At 40.4% G+C, this 17,446-nt stretch overlaps 1 protein-coding gene and 1 pseudogene across 11 annotated transcripts in view; both read left to right on the top strand.

Annotated features, from left to right (window-relative positions):
- Positions 1-17,446, top strand: part of ALB (albumin) — a 141,967-nt gene that overhangs the window by 69,696 nt on the left and 54,825 nt on the right. The gene's annotated exons all lie outside the window — the stretch shown is intronic.
- Positions 9,997-10,519, top strand: LOC145544303 (ferritin light chain pseudogene; annotated as a pseudogene).

Here is a 17,446-nt window from a genome sequence, read left to right as displayed (position 1 = left end):
CACATGTCTTTTAATTTGGCAATTCTCTAATGTTCCAGGAAAGTTTTTTCTTACGTATTTTCATGCTCAAACATTTTTTTCCTAGTTAGCCTAAGGCACCTAGCTTCTATTTTTTGAGTGTTGGTAGAATTTGGATTTATGGAAAGAATGTAAAGGGGAAGAAAAAATGACACGGTATGTAGAATTCCTTTTAAAATAATTCAGAAGAAAAAAGTGAGTTGTAGGTTGAACAATACCAAAAATGTTGATAATTTTTGAATGTGGGTGATGCATACATTTTACTATGCCCTGTACTATTGTGTAATTTTGCAAATTTTAAATAATACATAAAAACAAAATAGAGTGGTTCTTTTCTGCCAAGAAAATTTTTTAAAATACATTTGAAATCTAGATTCGGTTGAGAAAGAAAAAAGTTTTCCAAGTTCTTAGTCCACATGAATATCAAGAACCAGCTCTGAGGGGTTCTGATCATGGAGTTTCTTCCCAACTTTGAAATGATACTGGCTCTAAGGATGATGGCTGTACCACGAGGCTTACTATTCTAGAGGGGAGAAGGGATTTGAAGAAAGAAGAAAGCCTGAATCTGCCTGTTTAGTCCCCAGGAGACTGAGAATTAGATACCAAGAGAGTCATGAGATACACATATCCTGACTTCCCCTCTCCAGGCTGAAATCCTAGAGGGGAGATGTGTTAGGTCAGTTGATGGCATTGTTGTTGTTGCTGCTCAGTTTAAGTCATGTCCAACTCTTAGGTCTGTTGAGGGCATGGGTGCATTTATTCTGGTGGGTGGGTGTTGAGAGCATAGGGGTTTTTGCTCCATTCCTCTGGTCAGTTGGGTGTCCACCAGTCTGCAGGGAGACCCTGCTCCACAAGGGGCAGCCCTAACAGAGTAAATGGGTGGAACAGTGTGGGGAGGCCAAGACATATGAGGTATGCTTCACACTCATAATCCTCCCCCTTCGTAGCTGTAGACCCTGAAACAGACAGTGAAGTGTCCAGCGATGGGTTCTGGCCGACCACACCTCAAGGGCAGTACATGGCTACAGTATATGTGAAGGCCTTTAATTTTACCCAAGGCCACAAGGGCACGTGGACCTCTGTGTTCATATAGCTTGATGCCATTTAGGGGTAATGCTGGGGTGAGCACAACTTGAAAGAATAGCCACTTAATCAAAACAAAACGGACTGACTTATGAAGCAGATTATTTAAAGTAGGAGAGATGAAAATATCGCTATGGACTGAATTGTGTCTCCCCCCAAAATTCATTTGTTGAAGCCCTGTCAGTGTGCTTGTATTTGCAGGTGGGAACCTTAGGAGGTAATGTGGTTTAGATGAGGCCATGAAGGAGGGATCCTCATCAGTTCAGTTAGTACCTCTCTCTCTGTGCCATTGAGAATACAGAGAGGAGATGATCACCTGCAAGCCACAAAGAGAGCTCTCACCAGATCCTGATCATGTTGGAATACTGATCTAGGACTTCCGGCCTCCAGAACTGTGAGAAAACAGATTTACTTTCTTTAAGCCTCCCATCTATGGTATTTTGTTATGGCAGCCTGGTCTGACTAATACAGATACTGTAATTCATCTGGTCATTTTAATTTTTTTGGCTGCGTGGCCTGTGGGATCTTAGTTCCCTGACCAGGGACCAAACATGAGCCCCTGGCAGTGGGGGCACAGAGTCCCAACCACTGAACCACCAGGGAAGTCAAGATACTGTAATTCAAAAATTAAAAATTTACCCCTTTCCCTCAGTGGGGAAAGAACTCATAGTTACTTATGGAAAACAAAAAAGCTATTTTTTTTTATCACACATCTGAGTGTAGTGAGGATAAATTTTTAAAGCCACTACAGTTATAGACATATCTGGTAATTATTTCAAATTCTGTAAAATGGTTTACCAAACAAGTAAGCTACTCTCTGGGCTTTCCAGGTGGCACTAGTGGTAAAGAACCCACCTGCCAATGCAGGAGATGCTATTTCTTAGTTCGATCCTCGGCAGACTACAGTCCATAGGATCTCAAAGAGTCGGACATGACCAAAGTGGCTTAGCACACATGCAAGCTAGTCTCCTACCTAGCTTCTGAAGTTCCATTTCGCCACACCAGAAATCATTGTGTGTGTATGTTAGTTGCTCAGTCGTGTCCAACTTTTCATAACCTCAGGGACCGTAGCCTGCCAGGCTCTTCTGTCCATGAGATTTCCTAGGGAAGAATACTGGAGTGGGTTGCCATTCCCTTCTCCAGGGGATCTTCCTGACCCAGGGATTGAACCAGGGTCTCCTACATTGCAGGCAGATTCTTTACCATCTGAGCCAGAAATATTGTTTATGTGTAAATGTATATTTATATTTGTATATATTTTGTAAGGAACTGCCTCCTCTACACCAGAACCACTTAATAATAGACTCCCGAGTTTATCTGGTCATGCCTAGAAAATGACTGCATTTCCATCCTTCCTTGGGATTAGGTTTGTCCATGTGACTATATGCCAACAGGATGTGAGTAAAAGGTGAGGTGTGCCTTTTCTGGGTATGTCTTTCAAAGGGATGAGCCTATTTCCCCCAGCTCTCCCGCCAGTTTCCACTTGCTGGAGGATGCAGAGCATGGTACAATTGCTTTGAGTCCAGAGATGGGTGGCATCGGATTAAGGATGGCTGGTATGTCAGCCCCAGACTGCTTGTATCTGGCTGTTACTTTAGGGAAATGATGTTTGTATTTTAGTTAGGCCACTGTACTTTATTTTTAATTGGAGTATAATTGGTTAATAATGTTGTGTTGGTTTCTGCTGTACAACAATGTGAATCAGCTATGAGCATACATATATCCCTTCCCTGTTGAGTCTCCCCTCCCCCTGTAATCCCATACCTCTAAGTCATCACAGAGTACCAAGCTGAGCTCCCTGTGCTACAGAGCTGCTTCCCATTAGCTATCTATTTCACACGGGATAGATGTCAATGCTATTCTCTCAATTCACCCCACCCTCTCCTTCTGCCCATGTCCACAAGCTTGATCTCTACATCTGCATCTCTATTCCTGGACTGCAAATAAGTTCATGAGTACCATCCTTCTAGACTCCACATCAGCTCAGTCATGACTGACTCTTTGTGACCCCGTGGATTGCAGCACGCCAGGCTTCCCTGTCCATCACCAACTCCCAGAGCCTACTCAAACTCATATCCATCACGTCGGTGATGCCATCCAGCCATCTCATCCTCTGTTGTCCCCTCTCCTCCCACCCTCAATCTTTCCCAGCATCAGGGTCTTTTCCGATGAGTCTGTTCTTCACATCAGGTGGCCAAAGTATTGGAGCTTCAGCTTCAGCATCAGTCCTTCCAATGAACACCCAGGACTGATCTCCTTTAGGATGGACTGGTTGGAACTCCTTGCAGTCCAAAGGACTCTCAAGAGTCTTCTCCAACACCACAGTTCAAAAGCATCAATTCTTCAGCTTTCAGCTTTCTTTATAGTCCAACTCTCACATCCATACATGACTACTGGAAAATTCATGTGTTAATATATTTGTTTTTCTCTTTCTGACCCACCTCACTCTATATAACAGGCTCTAGGTTCATCCACTTCACTACAACTGACTCAAATTTATTCCTCTTTATAAGCCACGGTATTTCAAGGTCTTTCTGTTATAGAAGATTACTGAGTTAAATAATATTATACAGGAAAACAAACGGAAGCAAACTCTAACACTAGTTGTTTTATTTTTAAAAATTGTTAGTATGCTTTAAAGATATCTTTAGATCTCTAGTCTTATTCTATCCAGTGTCTCCAGAAATCTCTACATATCTTATTTATTCATTTATTGATTCAATCAGTGTTTACTGAGAGCCTATAATGTGCCATCATAGCATCCTCATAGTGTCTGCTATGAGAGGACATGGGGGCAGGCTGGAGGGTAAGTCCCCAGAAACAGTCTTCATTTGATGAGGGATAGAGCTGCTGACAGTTCTAAATTGTGCTCCGCTCAGGCCCTCAAGGGATCTCCAGTGGGACTGAGCCCCAAGTGCCCACAGTAGTAACTTACCCATCAACACAGCCTTCACCGCCTTTTCCCTTTTCCTTGTCTTACTTTCTGATTTCCTCACTGTGCCTTCAGGAATCAAACTATAAATCTGCATAAACAGAAAAACTGAAGAGAGGAAATTGTCAGTGAAGCAATGCAAGGAAAATTCTTAGACCTGAAGAACATTATAACTGACCCTCAAACATACAGGTTTGAACTGCACAGGTCCACTAACATATGGATTTTTTCCATAGTGATGGTACGTGATCCATAGTGGATTGAATGTGCAGATGAGGAACCATGGTTATAAAGAGCTGACTGTAAAGTTATACATAGATTTTTGCAGAGGGTTGACAGCCCTATCTCCCTATTGTTCAAGGGTCAACTGTAATGACTGTTTTGAAAAGAGGGAATTATGATCCAGTGCAATGGCTGAAAAAATTCATACCAGATACTTCATGAAATTCTAGAACACTGGTGATGAAGATTCAAAAGCTTCCAGCAGGGATAACTATTTAATTTCTGCAGCTCAACAAGAAATCAAAAAACATATGAGGCTTCTTGTTGAAAAAACTATTAAGAATTTCAAGACTGCAGCAGCAGAGCATTAAATCAAGTGGATCCCTTTTGGGTGCAGCACATGCATATATGAAGTGGCCAAGGATTCCAGGAAGAAAAAAGTATCAGAAAATCAGAAAAAACACATCTCTCTTCCTCATTGTTCTAAGCTGTGACTGTGATTCCTTCTTAACTCAGCATACAGACACAATCATAAGACAGCTACCTCATCTTTCCAACCCCCAAATTACCATCTTGTCTTCACCTGTTCTTAAGCTTTGTGTTCTCTTGTTCAGTAGCTGAACTATCCTAGCTCCTGTCTAAAGGTCTATTCTTCAACGCATGTACTGGATCCCATATCATCTGGCCTAGTCAAGGATTTTCTCCTTCATTTGGCTCCTTTCTCTTGCACCATTAGTTTTTGCCTTTTTTTGGAATCATTCCCATCGAATATAAATATCACTACCATCTTGAAGGAGTCTCACTTGGCCCAAGACTTCTTCCAGTACAGCCTCATTTCTCTGCCCCCCTTTATAGCAAAATTCAGGGGAAAAAAAGAATTGTCTTTAATTACTCTTCCACGTTTACTTCTTAACTCCCACCCATATTCTCTCTTCAGTCAGGCCACATGACTCCAGTGGAACTACTATTGTCAAAGTCAGCAATAACCTCCTCATTTTTTTATAACTGATGGTCAAATCTCAGGTCTTATTTCCTCAAAATTTCAAGGGATTTTGAGATATTTCCTTATTATTTCCTGATTGTTTCCTTATCGTTGATGATTTTTATCTTTAAATTAGGACATCTCACTTGTCAAGTTTTCCTCCTAATTTACTGACCACTTCTCTTTCCTCTGCTGATTCCTCCCCAGAGCTCAGTTCTTGGTCATCTTCTTTTACTCTATCTAAGCAATTAATTTTATCTCATGGTATAATTACCATCTGGTATATGCCATATTTAAATCTTCAGCCTTGGCTTCTCCTTTGAGGTTTAAATTTATATATCCAAAAGCCTACTTGAAATCTTCTTGGATGCCTATCAGGTAACCAAGATGTAATATATCCAAAATAGAACTCATTTCTTCTCCAAAATGTCCACCCTCAACAACTCAATAGAATGGACCCATGATTTATTCAGTAACTTTGGCCAAAACATAGCAATTATCCTTGATTCATCTCTTGCCCTTACATGCCACATTGAATTCATCAATCATTACATCATGTTGGCTTAAATTTCAAAATATGTACTGAATTTGATGATTTTTTCACTACTTTTGCCACTACCTTGAACTCTCCTTTAAATAATTGCTATATCCCCTAATAACACTCCCTATGTTTTCTCACTAATATCTACTCTCCATATAACAACCAGAATATCATTCACAAAAGAATGATAGCATAAGAAATATATTTATTACTCTTTTTTTCAGATGAGAAAACTGGGTCTGAAGATGATTAAGGCACTTAATAAATATATTTATTACTCTTTTTTCAGATGAGAAAACTGGGTCTGAAGATGGTTAAGGCACTTAATAAATATTTGTTGAATTAATTAATGAATATCACTTGGAACATAGTGACTACTCAATAATTTTCATAATAGGGTCTTAGAATAAAATCTCCTCAGAATGTAGGATTTTAGAGGAAGAATTATATACATATATATATATCAGTTCAGTCGCTCAGTCGTGTCTTACTCTTTGCGACCCCATGAATCGCAGCATGCCAGGCCTCCCTGTCCATCACCAACTCCTGGAGTTTACCCAAACCCGTGTCCATTGAGTCGGTGATGCCATCCAACCATCTATATATATACATATATATATATATATATATATATATATATACATATATATATATATATAAGAAATGGTGACTCAGTAGTAAAAAATCCTCCTGACAATGTAGGAGACATGGGTTCAGTCCCTGGGTTTGGAAGATCCCCTGGAGGAAGAAATGGCAACCTATTCCAGTATTCTTGCCTGGAGAATTCCATGGACAAGGCAGCCTGGTGGGCTACAGTCATAGAGTCACAAAGAGTTGGACACGACTGAGTGATGAAGCACATACATTCACATAGAACTCATAATTTGCCATTATCTGGTAAAGAGTCTGCCTGCAAAGCCGGAGACACAGGAGATGAGGGTTCAATCCATGGGTTGGGAATATCCTCTGGAGAAGGAAATGGCAACTTACTCCAGTATTCTTGCCAGGAAAATCTCATGGAGAGAGGAGCCTGGTCCATGGGGTCACAAAGAGTTGGACACAACTGAAGCTACTGAGCATGCATGCATAGAGAGAGTGGCTCAGATGGTAAAGAATCTGCCCACAATGCAGGAGACCTGAGTTGGATCCCTGGGTTGGGAAGATCCCCTGGAGAAGGGAATGGCAACCCACTCCAGTATTCTTGCCTGTTGAATTCCATGGAGAGAGGTACAGTCCCCTGGGTTGCAAAGAGTTGGACATGACTGAGTGACTTTCACTTTTATGCTATTATGCAATTCTTATTGTGCAAGAGTAATACTAAGTTTTTCTATATTATATAGGCAAATCTTACATTGCCTTTCCATTTCACTCAGGGTGAAAGTTGAAATCCCTTCAATGGCCAATAGGATGCTCTCTGATCTGCTGTCTTTACCTCTCTGATTTCTTCTGGTCTCTCTCCATTTGGTCACTCTATTTAAGACACACTGACGGTCAATATTCCTCCCATACATCAGGGGTGCTCCTGCCTTTGCACTAGTTCTTCCCTTTGTCTTGAACATTCCTTATCCTCATACATATGTGGCACCTACCTTATCTCCTTCAAGTGTTTGCTCAGCTATCACACTCTCGGTGAGGTCTACTCTGACTATTTAAAATTGCAAGCAATCTTATATTGCCTGCACTCTGAGTCTCTCTTTATTTGCTCTAGTTTTAATTTTTCCATAATACCATGCACCCTTTAAAATATACTTATTTATTATGCTAATATTGTTTGTGCTCCCTGTGCTAGAAGGTAAATTTTATGACAATAGGAATTTTTAAATTAACATGCAGCAATAATATTTGTTGAATGAATGAATGAATCAATGACAGGTGTGAAATAACCTGAGAAAGTTATTTCTTGTATGAAATATTGAGAATTTATATTTATAAAGCCTAGTTTATTAAGACTATATGTGAACGTTTTCTCACTTATAGATAAATGGCATGTATTTTTAAAAGGTAAAATATATTCTACCAAATTTGAAAAAGCATTAAGGGCTATTGAAAATAAGACTATTATTTATGATTTACTTAGCATAACTAACCCCTCATGAATAAAGTAAGTTTGTTTTGTCCATCTATGGTTATTAAAATCAAGTTCTTGAAATCAAATTACTTCACAATGACTCATAATTCTTATGTTATCTCCTTACTTCAAGGTTGAAGTAACAATATTTGCAAGACTACTTTCCAACCTATATATTTCTCAAATTTTCCTTTTTAACTATGCAGTATGACTCTTTGAATTTTGCTAAGGCTAAAATGATTTTACTTGGATAAGAAGGGAATTTTAAACTTGTCTTCAACCTGCTTTTTTGTCATGGTTATTGACCTGGGCTAGTTTTTTTCAAATGTCTTTAACACTAAGGTTGCAAGATTTCAAGAAAAATAGTTCCAAGTATCTAGAGTGACATCAGCAAGATGGCAAGGTCGACTTTCCCATGGGTATACAGAATACACACACAGGTATAAATTATACATGACTAAAGAAGAGGTAAGAGAAGGAATTTCACAATCCCCTCCCCTTCACTCCAACCAGCCAGAGCAGGTGTTTCTCAAATGTTCTAGAACTGGGAAACTTCATGGAACCTGGAAGAGTTCCATGTTGTTCTATTGTTGTCACTGGTCAAAACCAGCCACCAAAAGGGTCAGTTCTCCATCATTTATCCAGTTTGGAGAGACATCCTCTGTACTTTGAAGCTCTGCTCAGACCCCTTTCAGATAATTTTCTGCCTGACAGTGACCTTGACAGTGGCCCAAGACACTTGTAATGCACACATTCCCAAAAGGTTGGAGGCTTTAGCCATCTTAAGGAGTAAGGTAACTTGAAGTCAAATATTTTTCTTCATCCAAGAGGGACTAGAAAGAATCAGTTTGAAATTGCTTATGGACAGAGAAGCCTGGCAGGCTTCAGTCCTTGGGGTCGCCAAGAGTCGGACACGTCTTAGCGACTAAACCACCATCCACCTTGAAGAGCAGCAGAACAGAATGAATCTTCTATAAAATTTTATATACATGGATGTGTCCAGTCCTGAATGTTAGAAAAACACCAGTTGCAAAGTTTCAACCTTCCTAAGCATTGACATGTTCAGAAGCTCTAATATATGCACAGAGAAGATTTTTCTTAGATTTATTTAAAAATAAGATTCCCTAGTCATGGAAGTTATTATTTTGTTCTCTCTCTCTCTTTTTTTTTGGGGGGGGGACTGCACCATGCAGCATGAGGGATCGAACCTGTGTCCCCAGCGGAGGAAGCATGGAGTCTTAACCACTGGACCGCCAGGGATATCCCCAGAACTTAATATTTTCGTTGTCTCCAAAGTCTCCAATTTGGATATAAAATCATAAATAAAATGTGTTTATATATAATATATATTTTTATTAATATGTATGATGTATATAACACCTACATAGTTTAAATACTATATATAATTAAAAGAAGTAAATAAAATATTTTCAGACTATCTGAAGCACTCCAGTGTCCACAGAACATAACTTGAAAATCACTGCTCTAGATACTGGTTAATACAAGGATCAGTAAAAGATGGTGTGTGCTTGAGAGAACCTCATAATCTTAGAGGGGCTATTCAATAAAGTGTACATTAATATAGCTTGTTGTCTAGTTTCCAACTAGTATGAAAATGATTGCATTTGCAAAGGGTAAATTTTCTGTTTTGCTTTTCCTTAATTTCCTTAAGATCAATTCTATTATTCTTCAGTGCTTATAAAATGACAAATACTATGTGCAATGATTGAGTTAATTGGATTTTAAAGCTTTAAAGCTAGATATAACTTCTGAAGTATGCTTCTGCAGTTTCTCATTCTCCTTGGCGACTAGAGCCAGTTGTGACAACTATATAAGAAGGTTTATGAAATACATGATTTCAGATGTCATCTATACTTTCCTAGGAGTATTATGATGGTGAGAGAAAACAAACGTAGACAGTGTATTAAAAAGCAGAGACATCGGAAGTACGCTCAACAGTCCCGCGGATCTGTCTCTTGCTTCAACAGTGCTTGGACGGAACCGATCCAGGGATGCCACTTACTCCAGGCTCCGACCACTGTCCAACCTTTTTTCCAGTCACAACCTTCAGAATCAGCCACTCAGCTGTCCGCGATCACTGGGACCAGCCACCATTTTTTTCAATCTTAACTCCTTATTACCGATCAACCATGAGCTCCCAGATTCGTCAGAATTATTCAACTGAGGTGGAGACTGCCCTCCACCTCCTGGTCAACATGCATCTGAGGGTCTCCGACACCTACCTCTCTCTGCGCTTCTGTTTCGATCAGGACGATGTGGTTCTGGAGGGTGTGGGCCACTTTTTTTGTTTGTTTTGCAAGTTGGCCAAGGAGAAGCACAAGAACACACAGCGTCTCTTGAAAATGCAAAAGCAGTGCACCCTCTCCCGAGAGGTATAGAAGCATCTCAAGATGAGTGGGGTAAAACCCAGGATGCTATGGAAGTCGCCCTTCTCAAGGAGAAGAATCTGAACAAGGCCCTTTTGGGTCTGCATAGACTGGGTTCTGCCCGCGTAGACCCCCACATCTGTGACTTCCGGGAGAACAACTTCCAAATGAGGTGAAACTCGTCAAAAAGATGGGTGACCACCTGACCCACTTCTGCAGGCTGGCCGATTCCCAGGCTGGGTTGGGCAAATATCTTTTTGAAAGGTTCATCCTCAAGCATGACTAGGAGCCTCTGGAACCCAGTGGCCTTTGAGGAGCTCCCTTAACATCAGATCTGCCTGAAGCCCCTCTCTGCAGCCACTAGGCAGTTTTTTTTTTTAACACTCTGGAGCCCTCTCTCAAGCCTTGGACCAAATGGAAACAAAAAAGCTTTTGCAGCAAAAAAAAAAAAACAAAACAAAACAGAGACATCATTTTGCTGCCAAAGTTCCTTATAGTCAAAGCTATGGTTTTTTCAGTAGTCATGTACAGGTGCGGGTGTGAGAGCTGGACAATAAAGAAGATTGAGTGTGGAAAAGTTGATGTTTTCGAACTGTGGTGTTGGAGAAGACCCTTGAGAGGTCCTTGGACAGCAAGGAAATCAAACCAGTCAATTTTAAAGGAAGCAACCCTGAATATTCATTGAAAAGATTGATGCTGAAGCAGAAGTTCCAATACTTTGGTCACTTGATGCAAAGAGCCTACTCAATAGAAATGACCCAGATGCTGGGAAAGATTGAAGGCAAAAGAAGATGGGGGTGGTAGATGATGAGATGGTTAGATAGCATCTCTGACTCAATGAACATAAATTTGAGCAAAACCTGGGAGATAATGGAAGACAAAGGAGCCTGGCATGCTGTAGTTCATGGAGTTGTAAAGAGTCAGATGCAACTTAGTGACTGAACAATGACAACAAAAAAATTTACCAGTACTAAGATTCATAAGACTACTGCTGCTGCTGCTGCTAAGTCACTTCAGTCGTGTCCGACTCTGTACGACCCCATAGATGGCAGCCCACCAGGCTCCGCCATCCCTGGGATTCTCCAGGCAAGAATACTGGAGTGGGTTGCCATTTCCTTCTCCAGTGCATGAACAGGAAAAGTGAAAGTGAAGTCGCTCAGTCATGTCTGACTCTTAGCGACCCCATGGACTACAGCCTACCAGGCTCCTCCGTCCATGGGATTTTCCAGGCAAGAGTACTGGAATGGGGTGCCATTGCCTTCTCCGTAAGACTACTTCATGCCTTAAATATTTGTTCAGTTTTAGTAAAGGCAGAGGAACCAGAGATCAAATTGCCAACATCTGCGAGATCATTGAAATAGCAAGAGAGTTCCAGAAAAACATCTATTTCTGCTTTATTGACTATGCCAAAGCCTTTGACTGTGTAGATCACAATAAACTGGAAAATTCCGAAAGAGATGGGAATACCAGACCACCTGACCTGCCTCTTGAGAAACCTGTATGCAGGTCAGGAAGCAACAGTTAGAACTGGACATGGAACAACAGTTCAGTTCAGTTCAGTTCAGTTCAGTCGCTCAGTCGTGTCTGACTCTTTGTGACCCCATGAACCGCAGCACGCCAGGTCTCCTTGTCCATCACCAACTCCCTGAGTCTACCCAAATCCATATCCATCGAGTCGGTGATGCCATCCAACCATCTCATGCTCTGTCGTCCCCTTCTCCTACTGCCCTCAATCTTTCCCAGCATTAGGGTCTTTTCCAATGAGTCAGCTCTTCGCGTCAGGTGGCCAAAGTATTGCAGTTTCAGCTTCAACATCAGTCCTTCCAATGAACACCCAGAACTGATCTCCTTTAGGATGGACTGCTTGGATCTCCTTGCAGTCCAAGGGACTCTCAAGAGTCTTCTCCAACACCACAGTTCAAAAGCATCAATTCTTCGACACTCAGCTTTCTTTATAGTCCAACTCTCACATCCATACATGACCACTGGAAAAACCATAGCCTTGACTAGACGGACCTTTGTTGGCAAAGTAATGTCTCTGCTTTTTAATATGCTGTCTAGGTTGGTCATACCTTTCCTTCCAAGGAGTAAGCGTCTTTTAATTTCATGGCTATAATCACCATCTGCAGTGATTTTGGAGTCCAGAAAAATAAAGTCAGCCACTGTTACCCCATCTATCTGCCATGAAGTGATGAGACCTCATGCCATGATCTTAGTTTTCTGAATGTTGAGCTTTAAGCCAACTTTTTCACTCTCCTCATTCACTTTCATCAAGAGGCTCTTGAGTTCTTCTTTGCTTTTTGCCATAAGGGTGGTGTCATCTGCATATCTGAGGTTGTTGATATTTCTCCTGGCAATCTTGATTCCAGCTTGTGCTTCCTCCAGCCCAGCGTTTCTCATGATGTACTCTGCATATAAGTTAAATAAGCACGGTGACAATATACAGCCTTGACGTACTCCTTTTCCTATTTGGAACCAGTCTGTTGTTCCATGTCCAGTTCAAACTGTTGCTTCCTGACCTGCATACAGGTTTATCAAGAGGCAGGTCAGGTGGTCTGGTATTTCCATCCCTTTCAGAATTTTCCACAGTTTATTGTGATCCACACAGTCAAAGGCTTTGGCATAGTCAATAAAGCAGAAATAGATGTTTTTATGGAACTCTTTTGCTTTTTCGATAATCCAGCAGATGTTGGCAATTTGATCTCTGGTTCCTCTGCCTTTTCTAAAACCAGCTTGAACATCTGGAAGCTCATGGTTCACATATTGCTGAAGTCTGGCTTGGAGAATTTTGAGCATTACTTTACTAGCGTGTGAGATGAGTGCAATTGTGCGGTAGTTTGAGCATTCTTTGGCATTGCCTTTCTTTGGGATTGCAATGAAAACTGACCTTGTCCAGTCCTGTAGCCACTGCTGAGTTTTCCAGATTTGCTGGCATATTGAGTGCAGCACTTTCACAGCGTCATCTTTCAGAACAACAGACTGGTCCATCCATGTTGCTGCAAATGGCATTATTTCATTCTTTTTTATGGCTGAATAATATTCTGTTATATACACACATAAAATATCATACATCATCTTGGCTATTGTAAATAGTGCTAGTGTGAATATAGAGGTGCATGAATCTTCTCAACTTATAGTTTTGTCTGGATATATGTCCAGGAGGGTGATTAATGGATCATATGATAGCTCTATTTTTAGTTTTTTAAGGAATCTCTATAAGTGTTCTCCATAATGACTGCACCAATTTACATTTCCACCAATAGTGGTAGTTCTATGGTGTCATATCTTATATTTAGGTCTTTAAACCACTTTGAATCTATCTTTGTGTGTGCTGTGAGGGAGTTTTCAAACTACATTGATTTGCATGCAGCTGTACAACTTCCCCAAAACCACTTTCTGTAAAGACTATCTTTTCCCTATTGTATATTCTTGGCTCCTTTGTTGAAGATTAATTGACCATAGGTGTGTGGGTTTATTTCTGGGCTCTCTATTCTGTTCCATTGACCCATGAGTCTGTTTTTGTGACAATACCATGCTGTTTTGATTGGAGAAGAAAATGACAACCCACTCCAGTGTTCTTGCCTGAAGAATCCCAGGGACGGGGGAGCCTGGTGGGCTGCTGTCTATGGGGTCGCACAGAGTCAGACACGAATGAAGTGACTTAGCAGCAGCAGCAGCAGCATGCTGTTTTGATTACTGTGGCTTTGTAATATTGTCTGAAGTCTGGAAGGATTAGCCAACCTGCTTTCTTCTTTTTCCTCATGATTTCTTTGGCAATTCTGGGCCTTTTATGATTCTTTATAAATTTTGGAATTATTTGTTCTAGTACTGAGAAAAATGTCATGGATGCTTTGATAGAGATTACGTTAAATATGTAGATTGCTTTGGATAGTATGGACATTTTAACAATATTAATTTTTCCTACCCAAGAGCATAGGATATCTTTCCATTTTTTGAATCATCTTCAGTTTCCTTTATTATTGTTTTGTAGTTCTCAGCATATAAGCTTTTCACCTCCTTGGTTAGATTTATTCCTAAGTATTTTTCTTGATGTGATTTTAAAGGGGATTGTTGTTTATATTCTGTTTCTGATATTTCATTGTTAGTGTAAAGAAATGCAGCTGACTTCTGTAGATTAATCTTGCATTCTACTACCTTGCTGCATTCATTTAGCAGTTTTAATAGTTAGGTGTCTTTAGGTTTTTCTATATATAGCATCATGTCATCTGCATATAATAACAATTTTACCTGTGCAAATTTTATCATTTGAAAATTTGGATTAAATCATTCTTAGTGTGGAATGTTGTTGAAAGAATACGGTCTAGTAAGAAATATCCTACTACGCCACTGCTGATTTTAAACACATGAACAGTTGAGACCTACTCCCCTAGAATCGGAGAAGGAAATGGCAACCCACTCCAGTACTCTTGCCTGGAGACTCCTATGGGCAGAGGAGCCTGATGGGCTGCAGTCCATGGATTCACTAAGGGTCGGACATGACTGAGCGACTTCACTTTCACTTTTCACTTTCATGCATTGGAGAAGGAACTGGCAACCCACTCCAGTGTTCTTGCCTGGAGAATCCCAGGGACGGGGGAGCCTGGTGGGCTGCCGTCTGTGGGGTCGCACAGAGTCGGACACAACTGAAGTGACTTAGCAGCAACAGCCCCTAGAATGGTAGTGGGATCTCACATGTATTTCTTTGGTTCACATTTACCTGGTGGCTTCAGAATGGCAAATAATACTGCTTTTTCCCATTTATACTCTCTCCTGCAAGGCCAGATATTTTCAAATCCCACTGAACATCAAATTTAGAAGTAAATAAAGGGTTAGAGAGAGGAAATTCTCTTCATGCAAGTGAGAAGGAGGCCCATGTCAGGAAAAAAAAAAAAAGAAGGAAGTTAGTGATTCTTATATCTTGTCTGGAAGTAAATGCCAAAGGTTTGTTTGGTGTTTTGGAGATATGGTGTTTTGTTGAGAGTGGTGAGAAAACATTGGAATAAGAATGGAAAATTGTAGAAGGAAGGGATGTTTGTCCTCTGTTATTTTTTGTTGAGGGAGTGAGCTCTCTCTTGGTAATGTGTGACTTCTAATCCTGAGCTTAGTGCTTCATGGCTGGGTCAACAAACAAGCTCTCAGTAGGAGTGGTAAAATTTTGTGTAAAGCACATAGTAGACAAACATGTGTGGGTGAGCTCTCTGGGATAAGACACATTGTGAATGTTCTAGATTACTTTTCCATGTGACATTGAACTTAGTGATTAAACTATTGCCAAAGGGGCTGTTACCCCCTGATGTTTTGGGCCACTCTGCTTGAGACCTGTCCAGAATACCATGTTCTTATCACAAGACAGACCAAGAAGGTCAGTGTGATGATCACTGTTCAGCACCTTATTTCTTTTCTGATTTAGCGTTAACCTGAAGAAATGATTAAGATTTAGCTTTCCAAATCTGCTGAATATATGTGTTTAACTTTCACTGATCTGGAGTACTGTGTAGTCTTCTCAGTATTCCTGCATTTAACAGTTCTATTCCACAAGATTCTACAGCATACTCTCTACACAGGGGAGAAAATGCTAAAATTCAACTGCATGCACATAACTATGATAAAGCTCTGTGGCACCATATATGGCTACACTCAGATGCAAAGCAGAATTCACCAAATAGGGTTGTCCTACCCCGACTTCACACCCATTAGTGTCCTACCTCTCCTTCATTTGTGTAACATATGATTATAAATTAGTAAGACACAATGTTGTAGATCATATTAAAGAACTCTATCGTCATGTGATTCTGTTAATTTCTGCATATTTGAGATGGGGTGGAGTTGTGGCTGCATTGGCTGATGGCTTAATGGCCACAGCAACCACTGTTTACTGATATTGCAGGTGATATTACTTGTCCCCAATTCCTTTGTATACCAAGCACAGGATCCAGCACATTATTAGTTTGGATTTAATTTTTTAAGCAATAGAGAATCATTATAAACTTTCGAGCAAAAGGAGAGTAATGATTGCACATGATATTCTAGGAAGATATTTGTGGAAATAATGTGCAGGTCCTACTTGTGGTTTGAAGTATGCCCATAATACATTAACTGCAATGAAACAGAGAGCAAATAGAAAGACCCAAAGAAGAAAGAACTGACTGATTTTTGACTGACTCAATAGAAGGTGAAGAAGCCCTTGATTAGATGATAAAAAAGTGTTGTAAGCAAATAAAAAATAAAACAATTGGCTCAAGGAAATGAGGAACTATAATAATGTAATTTTATGGAATCAATGTTAAAGAGGCCAGTCAAATGCCATTGACTGGGTCCTCTCTTATGCATGAAGCATGTAGCAAATATTTTCCTACTACGGTTGAATACTCTACTTGAGAGGCAATTCAGAGAAGTGGTACAGGTGGAAAGCATTTGAAAGAAACTGAAAGGAATGAGTAGTTTCATTTAGGTGTCATTATCAGGTAATTGCACATGGGAGAACCATGGCTATGGCACACTTTTCTTTAGGTTGAATCTCCCTACAAGATGTGCTAAAAATCCTTGTTAAGAACTGAACTCTACATTCACAGGGCTTACAGGGGTGGGCTTCCCAGGTGGCTCATTGCTAAAGAATTCACCTGCAAACAGAAGATGCAGGTTCAATCCCTGGGTTGGGAAGATTTCCTGAAGTAGGAAATGGCAACACACTCCAGTATTCTTTCCTGGAAAATTCCATGGATAGAGAAGCTTGGCAGGTTACAGTCCATGGGGTTGCAAAGACTAGGACATGACTGAGCATACAGAGCGCAGTGGTGGGAGGCCTCATGACTTCCCGTTCTTTTATCTTTCTGTTAATCATAGGGAAGCCTGCCTCTGCTACTGTCCATGGATCCAGTACTACCAGGGCTCCTTTGCCAGAGTAGAAACGAGGCTTACAGAGCTCCAGGCTTCCTGACACTGCCCTAATCAGCTTGACTATACTTATTTTTTTTCAGTTGGGGGAATTATAAAATTGTAAATGTTCCTAGACTTTAAAACAATCATTTTCTCCTTAGTTGTCATGATAAAAAAAGACATTCCTGAAGTTCTCTTTGCTCTCGTGGATACCTGCCAGTTTAACACAGTGTTAGAAAATCAACTGTCAACCAAGACCAGATAGGTAGAACAGAAACATATGAATGAGGCTAGATATAAAACTATTGGAATGATGTTCCTGTGGTAAACTGGATAG

This window comes from Giraffa tippelskirchi, chromosome 1, assembly GCF_054371585.1.
Source record: "Giraffa tippelskirchi isolate mGirTip1 chromosome 1, T2T-mGirTip1v1.2.pri, whole genome shotgun sequence".
Classification (NCBI taxonomy): Eukaryota; Metazoa; Chordata; class Mammalia; order Artiodactyla; family Giraffidae; genus Giraffa; species Giraffa tippelskirchi.
Note: the sequence above shows the minus strand (reverse complement) of the source record. Positions and strands in the feature narration are given on the sequence as shown.